The following is a 13714-nucleotide window of genomic DNA, read 5'->3' on the forward strand; positions in this document are numbered from 1 at the left end:
CACTGGGGAATGGAAACTCACACCGGGGAATGGAAACTCACACCGGGGAATGGAAACTCACACCGGGGAATGGAAACTCACACCGGGGAATGGAAACTCACACCGGGGAACACAAACTCACACCGGGAACAGACACTTTGCCCCGATTTTAACTCCTGGCGGATTCCCCGCTCAGGCCTGAGTTAAAATTACAGTCGGGTCGCAATGATGTCATCGGGCCACAACATGCATGTGTAAAGAAGGACCCTGTTGGCTCCGGGCGTGTGTCCTTGCTGCCTGCTCAGGAGAGCAGGTTAGAATTGCAGGGGTTGCGATCATGGCAGCTTTCGGACCGGTAAGAGCCAGGGGCGATTTTAACAGCCCGCCCGCCTGACTGCCAGGTTTCTGCTGAGCGAGTAGGGTTGCAATCCAGGGAATGGAATTTCACACTGGGGAATGAAATTGGAAACCCTGCAGTCAGAGTTTAAGGAGCTAGGAAGGAAGTTAAAAAGCAGGACCTCAAAAGTAGTAATCCCTGGATTACTCCCAGTGCCACTCGCTAGTGAGAGTAGAAATAGGAGGGTATGGCAGTTTCATGCCTGGCTGGAAACATGGTGCCGGAGGGAGAGCTTCAGATTCCTGAGACATTGGGACCAGTTTTGTGGCAGGAGGGACCTGTTCAAGATGGATGGGTTGCACTTGAACAGAGCCGGGACCAGTATCCTTGCGGGCAGGTTAACTAGTGCTGTGGGGGAGGGTTTAAACTAATTTGGCAGGGGGTGAGCACCAAGATGTAGTATTAAGAAGCAGAAACAAGGAGCACAGAGGACTGGGAGAGACAGAGTTAGAAATAATAGAGAATTAGGTGGGATCATAAGCAATACAAGAGGGCTAGAGATTCAACTCTGTAGCACCCGATGTTCCGGTGCTACGGGTGCTGTTTGTGTCTGGAAACCGGCATCTGTGCCTGCACACTTCTGGTGCATGTCACGCCGAACGCCTTTTTGGTGAGGGCGGTAGGTCGGGCGTTAGGAACGTTGCACCCCAATCCCTATTGTACGACAGTCACACACCTTACCATCCCATTGTTTCCGACCATTACAGCATCCTCTTGGCCACAATGCTTACATAAAATCCACCACAAAAGAAACATTCCAAATGAACTTTAACATCAATCCATCCAATATTACATAACAAAGGCAACTGATCACCCTTGTGCGTTCCCTCAGTGCCTGTCTGTCGTGTGCCTTTGCCTGTCCTGGTGCTCCTACACAGTACTACCCCAGTGGCTGCAGCATGGCTGGTGGAAACCTGTGGGGGTCACTGCAGATGGCCTTGCCGGACTACATATGATTACATTGGATATACGGCACAGAAACAGACCATTCGGCCCAACCAGTCCATGCCGGCGTTTATGCTGCACTCGAGCCTCCTCCCGTCTTTCCTCATCTAACTCTGTCAGCATCTATTCCCTTCTCCCTCATATGTTTGTCTAGCCTCCCTTTAAATGCATCGATACTATTCACTTCAACCACTCCCTGTGGTAACGAGTTCCCCATTCTCACCCCTCTCTGGGTAAAGAAGTTTCTCCTGAATTCCCTATTGGATTTCTTGGTGACTATCTTATATTGATGGCCTCTAGTTTTGCTCTTCCCCACAAGTGGAAACATTCTCTCTGTGTCCACTCTATCAAAACCTTTCATAATAACAGAAACACACACCGGGGAACAGAATCACACACCGGGGAACAGGAACTCACACCGGGGAACGGAAACTCACACCGGGGAATGGAAACTCACACCGGGGAACACAAACTCACACCGGGGAATGGAAACTCACACCGGGGAACACAAACTCACACCGGGGAACGAAAACACACACCGGGAAACAAGCACACGCCGGGGAACAGAAACTCACACCGGGGAATGGAAACTCACACCGGGGAACGGAAACTCACACCGGGGAACACAAACTCACACCGGGGAGCACAAACTCACACCGGGGAACAGACACTTGGCCCCGATTTTAACTCCTGGCGGATTCCCCGCTCAGGCCTGAGTTAAAATTACAGTCGGGTCTCAATGATGTCATCGGGCCGCAACATGCATGTGTAAAGAAGGACCCTGTTGGCTCCGGGCGTGTGTCCTTGCTGCCTGCTCAGGAGAGCAGGTTAGAATTGCAGGGGTTGCGATCATGGCAGCTTTCGGACCGGTAAGAGCCAGGGGCGATTTTAACAGCCCGCCCGCCTGACTGCCAGGTTTCTGCTGAGCGAGTAGGGTTACAATCCAGGGAATGGAATTTCACACTGGGGAATGAAATTGGAAACCCTGCAGTCAGAGTTTAAGGAGCTAGGAAGGAAGTTAAAAAGCAGGACCTCAAAAGTAGTAATCCCTGGATTACTCCCAGTGCCACTCGCTAGTGAGAGTAGAAATAGGAGGATATGGCAGTTTCATGCCTGGCTGGAAACATGGTGCCAGAGGGAGAGCTTCAGATTCCTGAGACATTGGGACCAGTTCTGTGGCAGGAGGGACCTGTTCAAGATGGACGGGTTGCACTTGAACAGAGCCGGGACCAGTATCCTTGCGGGCAGGTTAACTAGTGCTGTGGGGGAGGGTTTAAACTAATTCGGCAGGGGGTGAGCACCAAGATGTAGTATTAAGAAGCAGAAACAAGGAGCACAGAGGACTGGGAGAGACAGAGTTAGAAATAATAGAGAATTAGGTGGGATCATAAGCAATACAAGAGGGCTAGAGATTCAACTCTGTAGCACCCGATGTTCCGGTGCTACGGGTGCTGTTTGTGTCTGGAAACCGGCATCTGTGCCTGCACACTTCTGGTGCATGTCACGCCGAATGCCTTTTTGGTGAGGGCGGTAGGTCGGGCGTTAGGAACGTTGCACCCCAAATCCCTATTGTACGACAGTCACACACCTTACCATCCCAGTGTTTCCGACCATTACAGCATCCTCTTGGCCACAATGCTTACATAAAATCCACCACAAAAGAAACATTCCAAATGAACTTTAACATCAATCCATCCAATATTACATAACAAAGGCAACTGATCACCCTTGTGCGTTCCCTCAGTGCCTGTCTGTCGTGTGCCTTTGCCTGTCCTGGTGCTCCTACACAGTACTACCCCAGTGGCTGCAGCATGGCTGGTGGAAACCTGTGGGGGTCACTGCAGATGGCCTTGCCGGACTACATATGATTACATTGGATATACGGCACAGAAACAGGCCACTCGGCCCAACCAGTCCATGCCGGCGTTTATGCTGCACTCGAGCCTCCTCCCGTCTTTCCTCATCTAACTCTGTCAGCATCTATTCCCTTCTCCCTCATATGTTTGTCTAGCCTCCCTTTAAATGCATCGATACTATTCACTTCAACCACTCCCTGTGGTAACGAGTTCCCCATTCTCACCCCTCTCTGGGTAAAGAAGTTTCTCCTGAATTCCCTATTGGATTTCTTGGTGACTATCTTATATTGATGGCCTCTAGTTATGCTCTTCCCCACAAGTGGAAACATTCTCTCTGTGTCCACTCTATCAAAACCTTTCATAATTTTAAAGGCCTCTGTTAGGTCACCCCTCAGCCTTCTCTTTTCAAAAGAGACCCAGCCTGTTCATCCTTTCCTGATATGTATACCCTCACATTTCTGGTATCATCCTTGCAAATATTCTCTGCACCCTCTCCAGTGCCTCTATATCCTTTTTATAATATGGCGATCAGAATTGTACGCAGTACTCCAAGTGTGGTCTAACCAGGGTTCGATACAGGTTTAGTATAACTTCCCTACTTTTCAATCCTATCCCTCTAGAAATAAACCCTAGTGCTTGGTTTGCTTTTTTATGGCCTTATTAACCTGTGGCACAACTTTTAGTGATTTGTGTATTTGTACTCCGAGATCCCTTTGTTCCTCTACCCCTTCTTCTTCTTCTCCTTCTTCTTCTTAGGCAGTCCCTCGGAACCGAGGATGACTTGCTTCCACATTATAAATGAGTTCTCAGGTGACTGATGAGTCCAATGCGGGACTTACAGTCTCTGTCACAGGTGGGGCAGACGATGGTTGAAGGGGCGGGTGGGTGGGGTGCTTGGGTTGACGTGCGCTCCTTGCACTGCCTGCACTTGGCTTCCGCTTGCTCCCGACAAAGAGACTCGAGGTGTTCGGCGCCTTCCCGGATGCTTCTCCTCCACTTTGTGCGGTCTTGTGCCAGGGATTCCCAGGTGTCTCCCACCCTTCAAGTAATAAGTGACCTCCCTATTCTTCCTACCAAAATGTAATACCTCTCATTTATCTGTGTTGAAATTCATTTGCCAATTATATGCCCATTCTGCAAGTTTATTAATGTCCTGCTGTAACTTGTTGCAGTCCTCCTCAGTATTGACTAGCCCCCCAATTTGGTGTCATCTGCAAATTTAGAAATTGTGTTTTTGATTCCAAAGTCTAAATTGTTCATATAAATTGTGAACAGCAGTAGTCCCAACACTGATCCTTGTGGAACACCACTACCCACCTTCTGCCACTGTGAATAGCTACCCTTTACTCCCACTCTCTGCTTTCTTTCTTGAAGCCAGCTAGCTATCCAATCTGCTACTTGTCCCTTGACTCCGCATTCTCTGACCTTGTTTATCAGTCTATTATGTGGCACCTTATCGAAGGTCTTTTGAAAATCTAGATAAATTACATCTACTGCATTACCCTTGTCTACTCTCTCTGGTACCTCTTCAAAAGTTCAATGTGATTAGTCAAGCATCCATGCTGACTACTCATTATTATGTTTTGGTTTCTAGATGTTCTTCTATTTTCTCCTTTAGGAGGGATTCCATTATTTTTCCTACCACCGATGTTAAGCTGACTGGTCTATAATTCCCTGGACATGTTCTATCTCCCTTCTTAAATAACGGTATTATGTTAGCTATCCGCCAGTCCTCTGGCACTACACCTTTTTCTAATGAATTATTAAATATGTGTAGTAATGCCTCTGCTATCTCGTCCCTAGATTCTTTTAAAATGCGTGGATGCAATCCAGGGGTTTCATCTTCTTTGAGTTTGATTAGTTTATTTAATATATCCCCTCTTTTTATTTTAAATGCACTTATCTCATTACTCATCGCCCTCCAAGTCACACACCATCCTGACTTAGAAATATATCGCCGATCCTTCATCATCGCTGGGTCAAAATCCTGGAACTCCCTCCCTAACAGCACTGTGGGAGTACCTTCACCACATGGACTGCAGCGGTGCAAGAAGGCGGCTCACCACCACCTTCTCGAGGGCAACTAGGGATGGGCAATAAATGTTGGCCTTCCCAGCGACGCCCACATCCCAGGAATTAATAGAAAAAATATTCTGGGCCCCACACTTCAGGAAAGATGTAAAGGCCTTAGAAAGGGGCCAGAGGAGGTTTCCCAGGATGTTACCAGGGATGAGGGACTTCAGTTACGAGGAGAGGTTGGAGATGTTCAGACTGTTCTCCTTAGAACAGAGAAGGTTAAGAGGTGACCTAATGGAGGCTTTCAAGATGATGAGAGGTTTTGATCAAGTCAAGAGAGAAAAACTATTCCCTCTGGTGAGGGGGTCAATAACCAGGGGTCATAGATTCAAAATCAGTGGAAGAATCTCGAGGGGAGATGAGGAGAAATGTTTTCACTCCGAGAGTTGTGGGGATCAGGAACGCTCGACCTGAGAAGGTGGTGGAAGCTGATTCATCAATCATTTTAAAAGGGAGTTGGACGGGTATTTGAGGTTGAGGAACTTCCAGGGTTACGGACAAAGAGCGAGGGAGGTGGGACTGAGCACGACTGCTCATTCAGAGAGGCAGCACAGGCACGACGGGCCGAATGACCTCCTTCTGTGCTGTAAGTTTCTGTGATTCTAAGACTGGGGCCCCGGGCTGTATTGTGAATGGTGGAGAAGTCCTGCACTGCTGTAGTCTAGCTGGCTCTTTCCATGATGCCGGTGGATATTAATATGCCTGTTACATGATAGGTGAGAGAGTCTGCTCCGTCAGTGTCTGGGAGTCTCGCTATTTCTGGGGATTTTCCACCAACTCTGTGAAAGAGCACAGGATCCAATTTAATCAAATACACGGTTGAACAGGGGTGTAACATTTGCAATCCTCCAGTCCTCTGGCACTGCTCCCATATCCAAGGAGGATTGGAAGTTTGTGGTCCGAGCCTTCAATATCTATACCCTTATTTTCTTCAGCAACCTAGGATGTATCCCATCTGGACCGGATGACTTTTAAACATTGAGTGCTGCCAACCTTTTAAGTACCTCTTCTTTAACTATTTTTATCTGATCCAATTTCTCTCCTACATTCTCCTTTACTGTGACATTGGCCGCATCCTCTTCTTTAGTGCAGTGAGATGCAAAGTATTCAGTTCGTAGCTCAGGGAACTGTGACTCTTCAACGTCTCACCTGGTGATTCAGTTCCTTCCTCATCAGAATCGGTGGAGTGCACGCTGGCTTGTTGTCTTATCTTCTGCTGATTCCTCACAGCGCTGTGATAGGACCTGGGATCTTCCTCTCCACTCCCCCTCCGTCCAATCCAACCGCACCGAACGGACCCCGGCAGCACTCAGCCAAGTGGCCCAGCTCCCTGCGGCCATGACATTTTACCTTCTTAAAGATGAATCAGACTGGATGATGCTCCACCACGGTCGAGTGAGTCTGTTGGAATGTGTGGCCTGTAACTCGCTGGCAGCAGTCTCCATCCCAAGAGATTTCCAAGAGCTATAGCAGACAGGAGTCCGTCCTCTACTCAGTTCAATGGTGTTGACGTTTCCTTCAAACTACAGATAAAGCATCTCTCATTGCACCATTGAGAAACCCCCCTGACTCACATCTTTCGCACACAGTAAGCTCTGGGTTACTCCCAGGGCCTTGTGCCAGTGAATATTACCATAAAACAGGTTAACATGTGGCTGGAGAAATGGTGCAGGAGGGAGGGCTTCAGATTGCTGGAGCATTAGCTCTAGTTCTGGGTCAGGAGGGAATTGTTCAAGGTGGACAGGTTGCTCCTCAACAGGACTGTGACCAATGTCCTCGTGTGAAGGTTAGCTAATACTGTGGGGGAGGGTTTACACTAATTTGGCAGGGGGTGGGTAGGAACCAGGATGAAATATTAAAGAGGAGAAACAAGGTGCACAGGGGACTGGGAGAGGCAAATAGCACTCGATGCGCTGCCTTTCTTTAGGAATTTATGTTAGTTTTCCAGTTAATTCAGGGGTTTGAGTAATTTGGGTCGATTTCCATTGTGTGCCGCCACCTAGTGGATATTTGGTACCTAGCAAGTGCAGTAAAGCGCAGTAAAGTGCAGTAAAGTGCAGTAAAGTGCAGTAAAGCACAGTAAAGTGCAGTAAAGTAAACTACTGTATATCACAGACCTGCAGCCACACATGGTCTGGGAAGTTATATTCTTGTCACGCTCCAGCCTTGGACACTATTTGTCTGTAAGTACTTGAGAATGTTATAGATGATTAGTGTACACTATATTTTGCAGAAAATGTTTAGTTTGTAACCTTTCTCTGTAAGCAAACTTACACAGCTAGCCGTGAACTGCTCGCTCTCTGTCTAGCTCGTTAACTTGTAGCTGTATTTTGATGCACTATGTACAGGGCTAATTTAAAGAGAATGCCTTTCAGTTTGCTAAATGTATATTGTGGTATCTTGAGGTGGCCATAGATGGAGACGGACACAGGTTAACTCCGTAACATGGTTTAATCAACACTTGCACATAAAAGCTTCTGCCATGAGGCAGCAAAAACAAAGAGTACAACCAGTACAGACCAGACTTAACTCAGGAGACCAATTGCCACAGCACCACCTGGTGGATCAGGTTACTCATAACCTCCCAGGTTACTACACTCCTCCCCCCTTAAGATTGCCGTATGCAATTCTTAAACAATAACCCTTACTAGGTACTACGTTTTAATTAACCAGTATGCTCTAACCATGGTTAACCCCCGACTAATTTAACAGGTTTGTATAAGTCTTTCTGGCTGCTTGCGAATCCTTTGTGAACGTCTTAATTCCACTTGTGGTGGATTCTCAGATTAATTCGCACTTGAGATTGGAGTAGTCCCTGATGTTGGTTTTACTCTGTCCCGCTGTGGCCTGGCAGTACCAGTGTCCACTGGCACCTTATAAGCTGTGCTGGGTCCTGGAACAGCCTCCTCTACTGCCCTTTGTTCCATCTGAGGCAGTTCCCCCTGCTGCCGGTTGAAAAGCTGATCCACATGCCGACAAACCCCTCGACCATCCCCTAGTAACACGGAGTACGACACAGGTCCTGTAATGTCCTGGATTAGTCCTGGTATCCATTTAGGTCCATAGCCGAAGTTCCGGATGTACACAGAGCCCCCTATGGCGAAATGGCGAGCTTTAGTATGTTTGTCATGGTACGCTTTTTGGTTTGCTTGTTTTGTCTCAACCTTGCTTTTGAGATCTGGGTGTATCAGGTCTAACGTGCACCGCAACTTTCTCCCCTCATCAACTCAGCCGGAGAAAGCCCCGTGGTAGCTTGGGGTGTTATACGATAACTAAGCAAGGCTCTATTGAGCTTGATCTCCAGGGTGTCACCTGAGCTCCTCCTCATGAGCTCCTTAAAAGTCTGCACGGCTCGCTCGGCTAACCCATTTGAGGCTGGGTGATATGGAGCCGAGGTGACATGTGTGATTCCATTCCTTACCATGAATTCTTTGCTCCCTTCACTAACAAAACACTGTGCATTGTCGGATACAATCATTTCTGGAATACCATGCATGCTGAAGCTGTTCCTGAGACAATTCAGTGTGGCATCAGTCGTTGCAGAGCTCACTGGATAAACGTCGATCCACTTTGAGTGAGCATCTACCAGCACCAAAAACATTTTGCCCCTAAAAGGTCCCACATAGTCTATGTGAATTCTCCTCCAGGGTTTGCTGGGCCACTCCCAGGGATGGAGTGGTGCCCCGGCAGGTGCTTTCCTCTGTTCCGGACATATGGTGCATGACTTTACCTTTGACTCAATTTCAGCATCCAAGTTAGGCCACCACAGGTAACTCCTAGCCAGTCCTTTCATTCTAGTCATTCCTGGGTGCGATTGATGCAACTGTTCCATCAAAGTAGAGCATCCCCACTCTGGGACTATGATGCGTGCTCCCCATAGCACACATCCATCTTGGACACTGAGCTCGTGCTGTCTCTGTCTGTATGGCGCGAACTCCGGTCCCTCACGGTGATCTGGCCAGCCTTTCAACACATACTCACGGACCCTTGACAGAACGGGGTCCTTGGCTGTCCAGCCCTGGATTTGCGCTGAAGTCATCAGGGGACTGATCTCCTGATCCAGCATCAGGACGTGCTCCTCAGGGGAAGTACTGCGAGGAGATTTTGAGAGGGGCAGGAGGCTGAGAGCATCAGCGTTCCCGTTTTCCTTGCCGGCTCTGTACGTGATCACATATGAAGGCTCTTAGTATTACTGCCCATCTCATTATTCTCTGTGATGCCATTTGAGGCACCACTTTCATCTCATTCAGTAAGCTAATAAGAGGCTTGTGGTCAGTACTGATTACAAACTTCCTCCCATATATGTACTTATGGAATTTCTTTACTCCAAATATAATGGCTAACCCCTCTTTATCAAGCTGTGAATAGTTCTTTTCCGCAGCTGTGAGCGTGCGTGAAACAAACCCGATGGGCCTTTCTGCTCCATCTGGCATGCGGTGGGCCAACACTGCCCCCACTCCATAGGGTGATGCGTCACGGGACATTATCAGCTCCTTCTTCTCGTCGTAATGCAGTAACACCCTGCTGGACTGAAGTAGCTCCTTTGACTGCTGAAACGCTTTCGCTTGCTCTGGCCCCCAATGCCATGGCTCCTCCTTTCTCAGCAGTTTGTGCAGGGGTGCCAGCAGCATCAATAAGTTTGGAAGAAACCGGTTATAATAATTCAGGAGCCCTAGATAGGCTTTCAGTTCAGTCACTGAGGTGGGTGCAGGTGCATCCTGCACTGCCCGCACTTTCCCTGGTAATGGATGGAGGTCTGTAGCATCCACCCGATGTCCCAGGAATGTAACTTACTTCTCCATGAAACTACACTTACTCTGTTTCAGGCGTAGCCCCGCCTCTTCCAGCCGCTGTAGCACTGTTTTTAAGTGATCCTGATCGTCACTTCCTGTTAGCAGAATATCATCTAAGTACACGGCCACCTTTGGAATGCCCTGCAGAATGCCCTCCATAATCCGTTGGAATATTGCTGGGCTAGAACTGACACCAAATGGTAACCTGGCATACTTGTGCGTGTTCACCGTGACAAACTTTTTTGATTCTTCATCTAGCAGTATCTGCTGATACGCATGACTCATGTCCAGTTTGCTGAATCTTTCTCCCCCAGCGAGCGATGTTAACATGTTCTCCATTCTCGGAATGGGGTACTGTTCCAGTGATGATACTCTGTTCACTGTTAACTTATAGTCACCACACACCCTTACGTTACCGTCGGGCTTCAATACCGGGACTATTGGTGCAGCCCAGTCTGAAAATTTCACTGGTTCTATTACTTTGTCCTTTAGCAGGCGATTTAGTTCCGCTTCAACCTTGGTTTTCATTGCAAAAGGTACCGACCTTGGTTTAAAGAAACGAGGCGTGGCATCACTGGCTACATGAATCTTGGCTGTGGCTCCCCTTAAGGTGCCCAGTTCATCCTTGAACACTAACTCATGCTTCATCAGCACTTCTTGCAGTGCCTCTGCACTGTCCTCCATTTTATTCATTGCCTGCCAGTCCACACTCAACTCACTGATCCACCCTCGCCCTAACAGGTTTGGGCATGACCCTGCTACCACTACCACTGTAAGCTCTTTGGTGACTCCTTTGTGTTCCACTTGTACTTCGGCCGCCCCCAAAATGTCCACCTTCTGTCCTGTGTAGGTTTTGAGACTAATGGGGCATGTACCTAGCTCTGGTACTTTTGCTTCCCCCCATAGCTTGGCGTACTCAGTCTGCGACATTATGGTTACACTACATCCGGTGTCAATCTCAAACTTTACTTGACCTCCGTTCACTATCAAATACTGAGTGAGAGGGGGTACGTTGGGCCTTGAAGTGTCTATACTGTATATAGTGAAAACCTCCTCACTAGACTCACTAGACTCTTCCTCCTCTTGTATGTAATTTGCCCGCTTTGTGTACTTCTCCCTCCCCCCTTTAGCATGCTTTGCCCCTTTAGCACTGCTTCTCTCACTCACTGCCCTTTTACAGACTTTCTTTAAGTGCCCTATTTTTCCACAATTGTGACACTTTGCCTTTGCAAACCTGCAGTCCTTTGCATAATGGCTCATCCCACCACATCGGTAGCAATCCACAACCCCGACTGGTGGACTTTTCGTGCCAGCTTCCATCTTGAAAACAGCTCCTCCCACTGGTTTACTCCATTTCGCCTTGCTCATACTGTTTAAATCCTTAATGTCCTTGTTAGCCGTCTCCATGGCTTGTGCTTTTTTAAGTGCCGTCTCAAACGTTAATCCTTCTTCGGACAGCAACCTTTGCTGTATACTATCGTCGTTAACTCCGCATACTAGTCTGTCCCTTAACATGAATGTGAGCGCATTTCCAAAATTACAGTCCTGTGCGAGCTTCCGAAGCTCCTCCACATACTCAGTAATGCTTTCTTCCAGCCTCCTAATCCTTGAATTGAATTTCCATCTCTGTACTATTTCACTAGGTTTCGGATTGAAATGATTCTTTAGTAGACTCACCAACTCATCAAAAGATTTTTCTCCTGGCCGCTCCGGGCTCAGCAGATTCCTCATCCGTGTATAGGTTTGCGCTCCCACACAACTCAGTAAAATGGCCCTTTTCTTTTCAGCACTGTCCAGCTCGTTTGCCATAAAGAAATGGCTCAGTATTTTACAATACTCCTCCCAAGACTGCGACTTGCTGTCATAAGGTGCCACGGAGCCTACCGTTCCTGCCATCCTTGGAGTCCGGTCACTTCAGCCAAAAAATCAAACTCCGTTTCGACTCCCGCGGCCTAGCCTCGTGCTTTTCCGACTAGTTTGCTAACCAACCCGAGCACCTCTTCCGAATACTCCCTAACTATGACTGATCCACCAAAACTTTTCCGTCCTTTATTCTCGTCGCCATATGTGGTATCTTGAGGTGGCCATAGATGGAGACGGACACCGGTTAACTCAGTAACATGGTTTAATCAACACTTGCACATAAAAGCTTCTGCTATGAGGCAGCAAAAACAAAGAGTACAACCAGTACAGATCAGACTTAACTCAGGAGACCAATTGCCACAGCACCACCTGGTGGATCAGGTTACTCATAACCTCCCAGGTTACTACATATATTCACAGTAAGCTGTGTTTCCACGTGTTTTGGTAAGTTACATGCCAAATGTACTGTGTTACTCAGGCGTACCTAAATTTGTGTATGCATATCAGTTATGTGCTTGTATACTAATGTGTGCTTCCATTTCTGTATTGTATTTCAGTTTCACAATAAGAATCTTTCAGTAAAGTTTATAAGAAAAGTCAAGCCTTGTGATTTTTATGGGAAGATATCAAGTTGTTAGCTACCTGTCTAGCTCTGCATAGGAACGCGCTGCAAGGGCAGAATAGTGAAAAGACAACAGTACAGCGGGCTCAAGCACAAGAAGATACCACTCAGCTACCATGAGTCTACGCTCAGGAAGACAATATACCATAGAGGACGTTGAACAGCCAACCGAGAAGCATGAGCCTCTTCGAGCAAATGATGCCAAGTCACAGTCCTCTAAAGCATCCTCTAGATCATCTCGGCGGTCCAGCAGACCATCGTCATCGACAGCTTCTGCAGCCGCCAAAGCACATGCCAAGGCAAAAGCTGCCCAGGCTCAATTGTCCTTCGCTGAAAAAGAAGCTAGTGTGATGAAGCAGAGAGCTGACCTCGACGCCAGTCTCCACATTCTCCAAAGCCAGAGAGCTGCCGCTGCCGCTGAAGCTGAAGCTGCAGCTTGTGAAGAAAGTGAGGAGAACGAAGGCGGGGAGCACAGCCATGAAGCATATGTTCTAGAACAGCCCCTCAGTCCAGTGCAACGTACAAGTGAGTATGTCCAATAACACTCCAAATTGTTCTTCAAGGAAACATCCAGGTATCTCGACGCAGAACCAGCTACTCACCACAGTAACAAACAGCTTGTTTTCGGAGACACTGAGCTTAAAAGCGACCTCCACAGCACTCGGCCAATCCAGCCAAGCAGTCCTCACCCGAGCCACAAGGTGCACAAGACCTCGCTAGGTACCTCATCCGCCGAGAATTGTTAAGTTCAGGTCTTCTAGAATTTGATGACCGTCCTGAAAATTATTGGTCATGGAAAGCATCCTTCCTGAGTACCACCAATGACATGAATCTGTCAGCCAGAGAAGAACTAGATTTGATGACAAAGTGGCTCGGAGCTGAGTCGTCAGAACAGGCGAAGAGAATTCGCTCAGCGCACGTCCGCAATCCCACAGCAGGCCTCAACCTGGTTTGGCAACATCTCGAAGACTGTTATGGGACACCAGAAGTCATTGAACACGCACTGCTTAAGAAGATTGAGGACTTTCCGAAGCTAACCAACAAAGATAATGTCGCGCTTCGAGAACTGGGTGACATTCTCCTCGAACTGGAGTGTGCTAAGGGAGAAGGTTACCTGACAGGCCTCTCGTATTTGGATACAGCTCGTGGGGTAAACCCAATAGTGGAAAAGCTCCCCTACAAC

This window comes from Somniosus microcephalus, chromosome 31 (assembly GCF_052327205.1).
Source record: "Somniosus microcephalus isolate GS21.2 chromosome 31, FLI_Smic_1.0, whole genome shotgun sequence".
In the NCBI taxonomy this organism is placed as follows: domain Eukaryota; kingdom Metazoa; phylum Chordata; class Chondrichthyes; order Squaliformes; family Somniosidae; genus Somniosus; species Somniosus microcephalus.